Here is a 13,251-nt window from a genome sequence, read left to right on the forward strand (position 1 = left end):
CACCAGCCAGCTCAATTCAGAGTCTTGTGGGAGAGGAGTTTAGAAAGGTAAACATCTCCATGGATCAGAAGTCTGGGCACGGTCTAGCTCAGCTGAGTGGCGTGCTCAAGGCCTTCCAAGGCTGAAATGAAGATATCAGCCGCGCTGGGCTCTCATCTGCAGGCTCTGTGAAAGATTCTACTTGCAAATGAATTTAGGCAGATAGCGGAATTCAGTTCCCTGCGGCTGTACAACTGAGGTCCTTTCATCTGCAAGCCAACAAACGTATCGAACCTTTGATCGTGCTTTGAATCCCTCTGACTCTCTCTGCCACATCTTTCTGACTTCCTTTTCTGCCTTCAGCCAGGAGTAAACTCTTCTTTGACTTTTTAATTTTATTTTATTATGGTAACATAGACATAACACCCCTCTTCTTTTTTTTAATGAATTTATTTATTTATTTATTTATTTATTTATGGCTGTGTTGGGTCTTCATTGCTGTGTGTGGGCTTTCTCTAGTTGCGGAGAGCAGGGGCTACTCTTTTTGCATTGCGCAGGCTTCTCATTGCGGTGGCCTCTCTTGTTGCAGAGCACGGGCTCTAGGTGCGCGGGCTTCAGTAGTTGTGGCACGTGGTCTCAATAGTTGTGGCTCGTGGGCTCTAGAGTGCAGGCTCAGTAGTTGTGGCACACGGGCTCAGTCGCTCCGCGGCATGTGGGATCCTCCCGGACTGGGGCACGAACCCGTGTCCCCTGCATCAGCAGGCGGATTCTCAACCACTGCGCCACCAGGGAAGCCCCCTCAATAAATGCTATTATTATTACTATTAAGTGTGAAAACATGGTGGTACCAACATGAACTGAAACAAGGCAGCAGATTTAAGAGACACTGCAGAAGTTACCGTTAGAGGACACAATTTCATTTAGTCAGGCTTTTGAGGAAATGAAATCCTATAGCATCTGTACTCGTTTCCTATTGCTGCTATAACAAGTAACTGCAAATCTAGTGGCTTAAACACAAATTTATTATCTTACAGCTCTGGGGATCAGAAGTCTGAAATGGGTCTCACTGAGCTAAAATCATAATATCAGCAGGGCTGTGTCCCTTCTGGAGGCTCTAAGGGAAAATGCATTTTCTTGCCAATTTTCCAGCTTCTAGAGGCTGCCTGTATTCCTTGACGCCTGGCTCCCCCTTCATCTTCGGAGCCGGCAGTCACATCACTCTGATCTCTGCTTCTGTGGTCACGTCGTCTTCTCTGATTTTCCTGCCTCCCTCTTTCACTTACAAAGACCCCTGTAATCACATTGGGTTCATCTGGACAATCCAGGATAATCTCCCATCTCAAAATCATTAACTTAATCACCTCTGCAAAGTCCCTTTTGCCATGTAAGGTAACATTGTCACAGTTTCCCTGGCTTAAAACGTGGGCATCTTTGGCGAGCCATTATGGCACCTGCCACAGAATCTACCACCTCATCTGTGATATGTTTTTTTAACCTAATCATTTTTGAAACTTTGTATGAAAAGTGTGTGAAATCATCTGCCCAGAGCATATCAGCTAAATGAGATCAATGTACGCATTCAGTGGTCCTGGAGACTTCTTTCATGTGGAGATGGACTAAAAGGGCATCAATTTCTGTGTTTGTTAGATTATTTTAAACTATTTGACTATTCAGACTATTTAAACTATGTTAGTCTATTTTAAGCCATTTTAAACTATTTTAAACTATTGGGTCTAGATTCCTCTTTGCCTATGTGTTATATATTTGCTGCTTTTTAAAAATTTAGAATGTTTAATATTCACTTAAACTTACACTAAAATGCCAATTCTTCATATCACTTGAAGACATCTTTCCAATGTAAATACATCTAATGTAAATCTATATGTAAATACATACATTTTACACATTTGCAATTAACATGTTGCATGCATTTTTTTGCCTTTTGTTGTACATAATATAATTTTTAAATCAAATACTTGTGAGCACTAACTACATGTCAGGCACTCTGTTAAAGACTGGGCATACAAAGTTGAGAAATACAACTTCTATCCTCAAGGATTTCTTACCATAGTGGGAGAGAGGAGGGATGCTGATGGTAAGAATTTTTATTTTTTATTTTTATTGGAGTATAAATGCTTTACAACGTTGTGTTAGTTTCTGCTGTACCATGAAGTGAATCAGCTATATGTATGCATATATCCCCTCCCTCTTGGACCTCCCTCCCACCCCATCCCCCATCCCACCCATCTAGGTCATCACAGAGCACAGAGCTGAGCTCCCTGTGCTATACAGCAGGTTCCCACTAGCTAGCTATTTTACACATAGTAGTGTATTTATGTCAAACCTAATCTCCCAGTTCATCCCATCCTCCCCTTCCCCCCCGTGTCCACATGTCCATTCTCTACATCTACGTCTCTATTCCTGCCCTACAAATAGGTTCATCTGTGCCATTTTTCTAGATTCCACATATATGCATTAATATACGGTATTTGTTTTTCTCTTTCTGGCTTACTTCACTCTGTGTGATAGACTCTAGGTCCATCCACATCTCTACAAATGACCCAGTTTCGTTCCTTTTTATGGCTGAGTAATATTCCCTTATATATATGTACCACATCTTCTTTACCCATTCAAAAGGAAAAAACGTGTTTAAAATATATAGAATTGCCTAGGCTTGGAGGTTGAATGACTTGGTTGTCAGGAAAGAGAAGAGTAGAAATGAAGACCAATTTATGGTTTGAAAAATTGGATGCATGTCAGTATCTCCAATTGAGATAGGTAATCTGGGAGAAAAAATAAGTTGGGATGGAAAAGATGATTTCGTTCTAGACATCTTGAATCTGATGTGCCTATAGAATATCCAGTTGAAGGTGTCCCATAGGCAAGCCTTCACTTATCTGAATATTATTTAGGAGGATATTACAATAATTCAGACAAGAGATGATTGTGGTTCAGACTAAGCTAGAAGCAATAAAGATGGAGAGAAGTAAATGTATCTTTCTACCATATCTTTAAGGTGCCAGGTTGGTCAAAAGTCCTCAAGTGAGGAAGACAGAGAAGTGAAGGCAGCTGAATTTATGTGTCTGGAGTTCAGGAAGCTGTCAGGGCTGGAGAAAGATTAGCTGGGAGTTGTCACGTAGAATGTAGAGGAAAGTTTGAGTGAATGAGATCACATTGGGACATGTATATTAGAAGGTGAGGCAGCACAGACCAGTTTCTTAGGTTACACAGATATCTAAGCACAGACAGGTAGCAAAGGAAAACCATGCTAATGAGTCAGCAAGATCAAAAGAGCGTGGAAGTAAAGGGAGATCAGGATTTCAAGAAATAGCAAAAGTTGAACAAGGTCAACTACCAAAGAGGGGTCGAGTCAGACCTGGAATGAAAAGTCTATCAATGAATCTGGCAATTAAGAAGTAACTATTTAATTTGCCAGTAGTTTCATAATTATCATAATGTATCATTTTGTATACATACATAGTATGCATATATATGCTTATCACTTTAATAAATCCTTATTATTTTTAATGTCTAGCATTTTAATAAAAATATTGTGGCTATTAAAGTATGCTAACACACCATGGTTAGAATACTGATTTCTCAATTATTTCGCATTTGAATTTTTTTTACATTTTTCACCATTATGAATAATGCCTTAAATGTCTTTTTCAATAAAATGTGGACAGTTTTTTCTGGTTAGTATTCCCAAATATTATGCACTCGTCTTAAATTCAAAAAAAAAGAAGGGCAAGTAAATCTTAGTATCTTCAAATAATTTAAAAATTCTGATTTTGAATAATTATTCTGCAGAGACTTGTTTGCCCTTTCCGTTGTTTTCAGATGAAGACAATCACAAACATTTGGACTATGGTCTAGCATGGAACGCACACTTCCAAAGCCAGCATTTCCTCAGTATATTACATCCTGAAGTCCTCTATTGATGCAGCATTATAGTGAATAATCTCCAGAGGAATCTGTTTCCTTTCTCTACATTACAAACCATTTAACGCCCATTAATAATAGGTTTCTTCACTTGCAAATGACTAAAGTAATTTCCCATTTATTAGCTATTTTTGTTGACCTCACTTCACTAGAGATCCTCAATCTAAGTTTTATTTTAGCAATAAATCACAATTCTCTCATCTAATTAACAAAAAAATTGGGCCATTGCCTCAGTGGCCTGCATTCAACCCTATTTTGACTGGAGATTTTCTAATAATATCTCATGCTCCTTTCCACCCCTGTACTTGTAACAGTAGTTTCTGTTCCATTGAGTTCATTCTCTTTCCCTAAATCTCTTTGCCCCCATTCTGCTCTGTTTGTTTTTTCTTCCCTCACATTTCTTTTTTTCTTTTCCTGTATTTACTTAGTAACCTATCCAAATCTTTCACTATTACAAATGCCTCAAGAAGCATCCAATTACTTATTCAGTAGAAATTCCTGGATTCACTGGGCCAATGGGAATGCCAAATGGTAAGGCTTTTTGCACATTACCAAATGACCTCTAGAAAGGGTCCCTGAATTTTCACCCCAGAAGCAGTTTCCATTCTTGACACCCTTCTTAGAAGATTCTTCTCTATCGTGAGTCCAAGCCCAACTCTCTTTCTTTAACTTGGATCTAGAGCTATGTGAAATAAATCAAATTTTTCTTCTACAAGGCAGTCCTTCAAATGTTTGATTAAAACTATTGTTCGCCCATAAGTCTTCATTGTTCTATCTTCAAAAGACCTAGTTCCTTCAGCAATTCTCTGAGAATAGGACATCAAGCTCTTTTAGCTGACAACAGACAAATTGTATTTTGCTCCAAGAAAAGCAGCATCTCTCAACTTATGATATTATTTTGTGAACAATATTTCAGTTGAATTTGGATTTCACAGCACCCTTTGAAAATCTTTGGATATGAATACCCTCCTTCTATCAAGGTACCAGCTTGTCTGGCAGCCATGCCAACCTGTCTCATACTCAGATAAAAACTGTGAGCCATTCATTCACATGAAATCAATTTGACATGTTCATCTTACCTTGTACTATGCGCTTAGGTGGTTTAACATAATGTAGACTATTATGTTTATCTTTATTAAATATCATCTTATAAATACAAATGTGTCTTTCTAGCCCAAGGTCACTCCTACTATTGTGCACAGTCTAATTCTAGAGAACATCATTTATATTAGTAGTTATCTTAGTTATTTATTTATTACCATAATTTTCCAGAAAATGACAGTAGAGTCTTGAGGAAGGGACAGCTTGTTTCTAATTCACCCACCTAAAAGTGCCATTTGGATGACCAGAAAGAATGCTTCCACTGTCAAAACTGGAGAAATACTAAATCTGAAATCCAGTATTTTAAATATTTTCCCAAGATGTATTATATTGTAAATCTCATAATAGTGTCTAATATATAATCATGGAAGTTGATATTAAAAAACTGTTCAGAATAGGGCCAAAAAGAAAGGCTTATGCATACCACTAAAGACCATTCTCCAGTTTTTCCTGAAATTATTTATATACCATCTAGGAAAAGCCATTCAACTAGTTGTGAATCTCCTATTCAGTCCACATTTTTTAATTTTGTTCAAAAGTGTATCACTTTATTACTGGTATTATTGGGGAGGTTCACAATATACATTTATTGGGAAAATTTTGTAAAATACATAAGAAAATAAAGCAGATAATCAAAATCACCCAGAGATAATCACTGTAAATATTTTTGTGTTATTGCTGTTCTTTGAAAATACTGATATCACTAAACCTCTGAATAAGCTCACCAAAAAGAGAAAGAGAAAGCATAATATAAACACTATTAGGAATGAAGACAGGAACAGGGATAAATTTACAGTAGATATTAAATCTATCATAGGACTAGAACAGAAATAGATTTTATACCAATATATTGAAAACTTAAGTGGATAATTTCTTAGAAAAACAAATTATTCAAAACTCAGTGAAAACAAGAACCTTGAATACATCCATAACAGTTTAAGAAACTGACACATTAGTTTAACATTTACTCAGAAAAAGAAAGACCAGACCCAAATAGTTTCATGAAACCAGTGAGAAAAATTTAATCCCTGTCATATAAAAATTCTTCTAGAGATCTGAACAAAGAAAAGATGCCCAGTTCATTTTAGGATTTCGTATAATCTTAACTAGATGATGGCAGTCTGAGAAAGGAAAACTGTAATGCAATTTCTCTCATGAACCTGATGCAAAAATTCTTAATAAGTATTTCAATAAAATTAACTAATTATAAATAATGTAAAATAACATGACCAGACGGGATTTATTTGCTAATGAAAGGAAGCCTTAGCATTAGAAAAAAAAAATTCATATAATTCACAGCAACTAGGAGATTAAAGGAGAAAACACACGTGACTATCTCAATATATGCATAAAAGACATTTTATAATATTCAACAGCCATTAAGGATTTAGAAAAAAAGTAAAACAAACTAGTAATAGAAAAAAATTCTTAAAGTATACCTACATATGTATAGCTACAGAAACTTCATGTCATATCAGATCATAAAGGTATTCCTTTTAAATCCATGAAAATGATCTACCTCTTCTAAAATGTGTTGAGCTAGATTTTGGCCACTGGTTCTTTTTTATTGTTATTGAGGTATAACTGACATATAACGTTATATTAGTTTTAGGCATACAACATAATGACTCAATATTTGTATATACTGCAAAAATGATCACCACCAGAAATAGAGACACAGATGTGGAGAACAAACATATGGACACCAAGGGGGGAAAACGGGGGTGGGGGGGGATGGTGGTGGTGGTGGGATGAATTGGGAGATTGGGATTGACATGTATACACTAATATGTATAAAATAGATAACTAATAAGAACCTGCTGTAGAAAAATAAATAAATTTAATTTAATTTTTTTAAAAAAAGATGATCACCACCGTAAGTCTAGTTTACATCTGTCACCATACACAGTTAAAAAAATTTTTTCTTGTGATGAGAACTTTTAAGATCTACTCTCTTAGCAACTTTCAAACATGCAGTGCAGATTTATTGACTATAATCACCATGCTGTACATTACACCCCAGGACTTATTTATTTTATAACCCGAAGTTTGTACCTTTTGACCATCTTCACCATTTCACACAACCACCACCCGCCGCCTCTGGCAACCATCAATCTGTTCTCTGTATCTATAAGCTAGGTTTTTTTTTTTTTTTCGATTCCACATGTAAGTGAGATCACACAGTATTTGTCTTTCTCTGTCTGACTTGTTTCACGTAGCATAATGCCCTCAAGGTCCACCCATGTCACAAATGGCAATATTTCATTATTTTTATGGCTGAGTAAATATATATATATGCATGCCACATCTTCCTTATCCATTCATCCATCAGTGGACACCTAGGTTGCTTCCATGTCTTGGCTATTGTGAACAGTGCTGTAATGAACATGGGGGTGTTGGCCACTGGTTCTTTGATGACATTTTTCTGTTGACATTTTCTGTTTCATGTCTGTCTACAGCCCATCCTCTAGGATTTTCCCCTAGAAAGGTTCATTTGAGCAACAGTACCCAAATTCTGGCATGTCCAAAGCTCTTTTTACTTGAGTCTTTACATTGGAAAGAGCTTAACTAGACAGAGAATCGTTGGCTCCTGCTTTCTTAGCTCAATCTCTTGTAGATGCTGCTCTGTTTTGCACTCAGGTTACATGTTTCTGCAGGTAAGTCTAATGTCCACATCATTTTCTCTCCCTTAACCTCATCTTATCTTTTTGCTTGACCAGCCAAAGGATTCTTTTCAAAACTTTTTCTGAGACATTTCTTTACATTGACCATTCTGAATGACTTCTCACTGATAAAATGGTTACCTTTTCATTAAATAGATTTTAGACTTTTTATTTCAGAAAAGCTCTCTTGCATTATATTTTAAGATAATTATTCTATTCCATTGGTTTGACTTTCTTTGCGAATCACAGCTACGCATATGTTGGCTATATTGCCTTGTTTCTCTAATCCTTCTTTATCCTTTTTATCTCTGCACCATTTCTGTGCTCTTTTCATTCTTGTCTTTTGTGTCCCTTTATTTACCTTCCTTTCCTTCAATTCTGCCAGTTCCTATTTCACATCCTCCAGCTGTCTACCAGCAACCTTCGTTTTCTCACTTTTTTCCCCGAGTTCTTAAAATTCTGCTTTGTGATCTTCCTTTATAGCTGTAATTGCTTCATGGATTACTGTTTCTAATTTGGGTTATGCTTTTAAACTTTGTGGCAACATATTTTCCTGGTACATTTTCATTATTTATAAGAAATTTATGGCTGCCGTTTTCCATATTCCCTATAGGACCTGCATGCATGTTCCTTTTATGTTACTCTTATTTGAACAAGTTTTTTGGGGTTTTTTTTTTTTTTTACTATTCAAACAGTTTAATACATCTTTTTTCAGAAGAACTCTGCTGGCGGTAAATCTTTACAATCGCACTTACATTTTAAAATTCGGAGACTTGGAACTATCACAAGAAATGCTAGAAGCCTACCAGATATACATTTTATTTAAATTTCATGGTACTGAAATTTCAAAGTACTTATTTAGTACTCTGAATGTAAAATAGCCCTAGGTCTTAAAGGAAAAATACAGTCAAATTTGAAATCAGAATGTAATCTTTGGGCAAGCTGTTAGGGCTTTAGTGATTCCTCTTCCATTTTGAGCTTTTAAAATAGTGACTGTTGGGCTTCCCTGGTGGCGCAGTGGTTGAGAGTCCGCCTGCCGATGCAGGGGACGCGGGTTCGTGCCCCGGTCCGGGAAGATCCCACATACCGCGGAGTGGCTAGGCCCGTGAGCCATGGCCGCTGAACCTGCGCGTCCGGAGCCTGTGCTCCGCAACGGGAGAGGCCACAACAGTGAGAGGCCCGCTTACCGCCAAAAAAAAACAAAACAAAACAAAAACAAACAAACAAAAAAAAAAACAGTATAAGAAAGAGTGATGAGATCAACATTCACCATTCTTGGATCTTCAGCAAATTCAGGATCAATGTAAAAAAATACTGGCACGTCTACTCCCTCTTGTGGATTAAGCCCTTGTTCTTCAAAACAGAAGCACCGTATTTTATTGAAATACTGTCCAGCTTCAAATGGTACAACATTGTATGTAGAAATTCCGTTTACTGGTTTGTCAGTAGGAGTCTTAGCTTTATAAAACGCCAGGGCAGTCTCCCCTGGCACTACGTATATTTCTGTTTGCTGAGGTCTAAAGTTCCACTGGAGACTTGCATGCACATCTGCATTAAAGGTGACTTCAGTGATGCGATCCTTAACGGGTACCATGTTTCCAGTCTGGTCTGATGCATGACCTGCTCCAGGTCCAGTAGTCTGGCAGTAGAGCCGGTAAAGGGGCACGGCGGCGCAGGACGCCCCCAGCATGCCCACGGCCGCCGCGGCCACGTTCGTGAGGAGTGTCTCGTTCCGCCGCCTTCAATCCTCGTCCTGTGCGCGCGTGAGGGGGTTCGTGCTCTTCGGCCGCGGCCGCGGCCGCACCGCCAGCCTCGGGCGCCTCCCTGTCCCGAGCCGTCTCAGCTCCCTCTCGGCGCCCCCTGTCCGGGTCCTCCCCGACCTGAGACAAGGCTCTACCCTCTCCGCAGCCCTGGTCCGGTTCCCAGGGTGATTCCAGGGCCACCCGCAGAGAGCGACGCGCCTTCATCCCGGACGCCAGAGCCCTCCCATGGCCTGAACAAGTTTTTTTTTTTTTTAAGAGAACCAGAAGGTAGGCAGTCCTTTTTCAAGCAGTCATGAACCAAGGGCTTCCTTTGCTGTTGCTACAGTTATACACTGTTTCTTTACAGTATGATGCATCTGTGTACTCACACATCCTCTGACTCTCAGACAAAACCTAGTTCTTTTCTCCCTCAGTTACTTCATGGATGACCCCGCAGGTTGCCAGTCATGTGGGGACAGAAGTGATACAGTCATTTTTAGAAAGAATTTTTCTGGCCCTTAGTGAGATTTGCCCATTCACCCTCCACCACCTACGTTAGTCCCTGCCTTTCCACAGTGGAATGCTCTCGGACTGAGGCCCTCACTTCGGGGGAGGGTGTATTTGGCAGAGCTTTCTGAGCTCTGCTACAGCTAGGTCCCCGTCATACCTCTCATTTACCTGCCACGTTACTACCCCTTTCCTCCTTGGCTTTCTGCCTGACTCCGATTTGGGAGCTTGTGGATGTTCTGCTGGTTTTGCTGAAAATGTGATTTGTGGGTAATTCTCTTTGTTTTGTTGTATTCTTGTTTTTGTTGTTTGGAATGGCTGCCAGGAAGAGAAGTGAGAAAATTCAGTGGAAACCAGTCCTGTTAACATTTAGAAATATTTTCCTCCTGTTTTCTTTCTATAAAGATGACTTTGCATAAGGAAGCGCAGGTTATATGTATACCCATCGACCAAGTTAATCTTCAAAAATAAAAGTAAAACACAGTCAGCCTAGCATACTACTTCTTCATAAACCCAAGCTGCTTCTTCCGGTGCTCAGAGATCTTCCTTTTAACAGCCTGTTCTAGGATGCTGCTGCTTTGTAAACTCAAGCCCATCAAGCTGTTATCTTTTGGATGATTCAAAAGACTTGTTTATCTTCATCTTTCCCCATCACATTTTCTTTGACAGTTTTTAATTACCCACCTTGACTCTGGGGTCCTACCGAAAGCTCTTTGTGTACACAAAGATGTAATTGCCTGAGCACAGCAACTTAAGTTGATTGTTTTTAGGTGTGCCCTCCTTTAAAAAGGAAAATGTCTTCACTGGGAAAATTAACTTATGAACTTAATAAATCTTATGATATTTTAAAACATCCTGCATGCTAATTTTCTAAGCAAAATGCTTAATAGTGGATCTTCACGCAGTAGTGAGATCACAGCTGTGATGACAAGGGAACGATATAAAATGGTCAGATGTTATAAACAAGAAGACGAGTTCTGACACCCAACATAGAACACATGCTTTAAATGATTTCACTAGTAGCAATTATGCTATCATTACCCTCCCACCACAGCCTGCCAATTTAAGAGCTCTTTCATTGATTCATTCAAAAACTATTTGTTAAATGCCTACTGTTGCCAGGCCCTGTGTAGTTGCAAAGGATTCAGTGATGATCAGAAACAGACCTGGCTCCTACTCTCATGTTCCTATTATCTGTGGGGAGATAAACATTACTCAAATCAATCACACAAATAAATTTAAATTTACTACCATGGCAAGGGCTACTGTTGAGTTATGCTGGGAGCTCTTCCCTGTCTGCAGTCTTTGTTGTCCCTTTCTTTGCTGGCAGGAACTGTGGCTGACTTCAAATTCCCATAGGACTAGGGCCCCTTTAGATTCTAGGGGATGGGCAACTAGTATTTCTTAGCACTACCCTAAACATCTTGCACCTAAGATCAGACTGCTGGGTCCCTGAGCCAAAAATGTTTATTCCCTGCCTTCCCTCCATACAATCCATCCCTCGTCCTTGCCCTGTTAGAAGAGTGACCACTGGGAAAGCAGGTCTCTCCACAGTGAGTTTAAAACTAAGAGGCAACCCAAGCAAGTGTCTTCAAAGATGCCAAGAGTGTAGCAGCCCAAGCACCTTCTGAACCCTCTACTCGTAAGTAAAAGCCTATTCCAAGTGATCAGTTTGCTCAATACCTACAAAGGAGATTATGATACTGTGATAGCAGACTGACTTAAGAAGTTGGGGGAAGCACACCCTAGGAAATAGTGGTTGGGATTGGGTCTGAAGGAAGACTTAAAGTCAATTAGACAATGAGCCAGGGTAATCAGGCAAAGCAGGGAGAAACAAAAGGGTCAGAAATAAATCTAGTGTGGTTAGGTCACCAACGTGGTGCAAAATGAGTCCGGGAAGATATGCAGGACTCTTATCAGTCAGGGTCCTGGAGGTAGTGTCTAAAATTTGAATCTTTATATCCTTGTTTGTGTGCGTAGAACAGCAGGAGTGGGGAGAGATGATATCCACGTTGCCTTCTGAAAACATCCCTTTAGAGGAAGTGAAAAGATAAATAAAATGAAAGAAGGAGAACCAGTTAGAAGACAAGTATAGCATCTCAGGTGAAAGAAGATGGTGACTGGGACTAGGATGGTGACAGTGATGTTGAGGCAGGTGGATAGTTTCCAGAGATTCCCAATCTATAGGACTTGGCGATGTCAAGGGAAAAGGAAGTGTCCGGAATGGTACCTATGTCTCTGACTTGCATAAAAGATGGTGTTTCCATTCACTGAAGTAGGGAGTTCGAGAAGAGCTACAGTGGGGTGTGGGCAGGAAAGGGGGAGGAGAAAATGAGTTTGATTTTGAAGGTGCTGCATGTGAAGTGCGTCAAAGAATCTAAGTAAAGTTGTCAGGTACCTGAAGTTCATATGGGAGATCTGGAATGAAAATACAAATTTATTTTTGAGAAAACAGAATTTTTTTGAGGTATGGTTGATTTACAATGTCATGTTAGTTTTAGGTGTTCAGCACAGTGATTCAGTTATATATATATATATATATATATATATTCATTTTCAGATTCTTTTCCCTTATAGGTTATTACAAAATCTTGAGTATAGCTCTCTGTGCTGTACAGTAGGTCCTTGTTGATTATCTATTTTATATATAGTACTATGTATGCATTAATCCCAACCTCCTAATTTGTCCCTCCTCCTTCCCCTTTGGTAACCATAAGCTTGTTTTCTATGTCTGTGGGTCTATTTCTGTTTTGTAAATAAGTTCAATTGTATCTTTTTTCTTTTTAGATTCCACATATAAGTGATATCATATGATATTTGTCTTTGTCTGGCTTACTTCACTTAGTATGATCATCTCTAGGTCCATCCATCTTGCTATAAATGGCATTATTTTATTATTTTTATGGCTGAGTAATATTCCATTGCGTAAATACACCAAATCTTCTTTATCCATTCCTCTGTCAATGGACATTTAAGTTGCTTCCATGACCTGGCTATTGTAAATAGTGCTGCTATGAACATTGGGGTATATGTATCTTCTCAAATTATAGTTTTCTCCAGATCTATGCCCAGGAGTGGGATTGCTGGATCATATGGTAACTGTTTTTAGTTTTGAAAATACAAATGTATGAGTCATCTGCATACAAGAGGTTTTCCTGGAATTCAGATTTCTCTTCACTGTGCTTCTTTTTCTAACCTTTCCCATTTGCAGATCCTTTGCTTTGATACAGAAAATGGTAACGTTTGAGAGCTTGATGTTTAGTCCTCCTCCTCCCCTTTCTCCTCCTTCATCATCATCTGTTCACATTACACCATCT

The 13,251-nt window shown here is 38.9% G+C and overlaps 1 protein-coding gene and 1 pseudogene across 14 annotated transcripts in view; one reads left to right on the plus strand and one right to left on the minus strand.

Annotated features, from left to right (window-relative positions):
* DLGAP1 (DLG associated protein 1) overlaps positions 1 to 13,251 on the plus strand; it is a gene marked incomplete at its 5' end in the record, with an annotated part of 321,304 nt that overhangs the window by 20,064 nt on the left and 287,989 nt on the right. The window lies entirely within an intron of this gene.
* On the minus strand, positions 8,073 to 9,934 carry LOC309815129 (cytochrome c oxidase assembly protein COX11, mitochondrial-like; annotated as a pseudogene). Its single transcript has one exon. The product of its transcript is annotated as a cytochrome c oxidase assembly protein COX11, mitochondrial-like (transcript).

This window comes from Mesoplodon mirus (genome assembly GCF_964341445.2).
Source record: "Mesoplodon mirus genome assembly, chromosome: 13".
In the NCBI taxonomy this organism is placed as follows: domain Eukaryota; kingdom Metazoa; phylum Chordata; class Mammalia; order Artiodactyla; family Ziphiidae; genus Mesoplodon; species Mesoplodon mirus.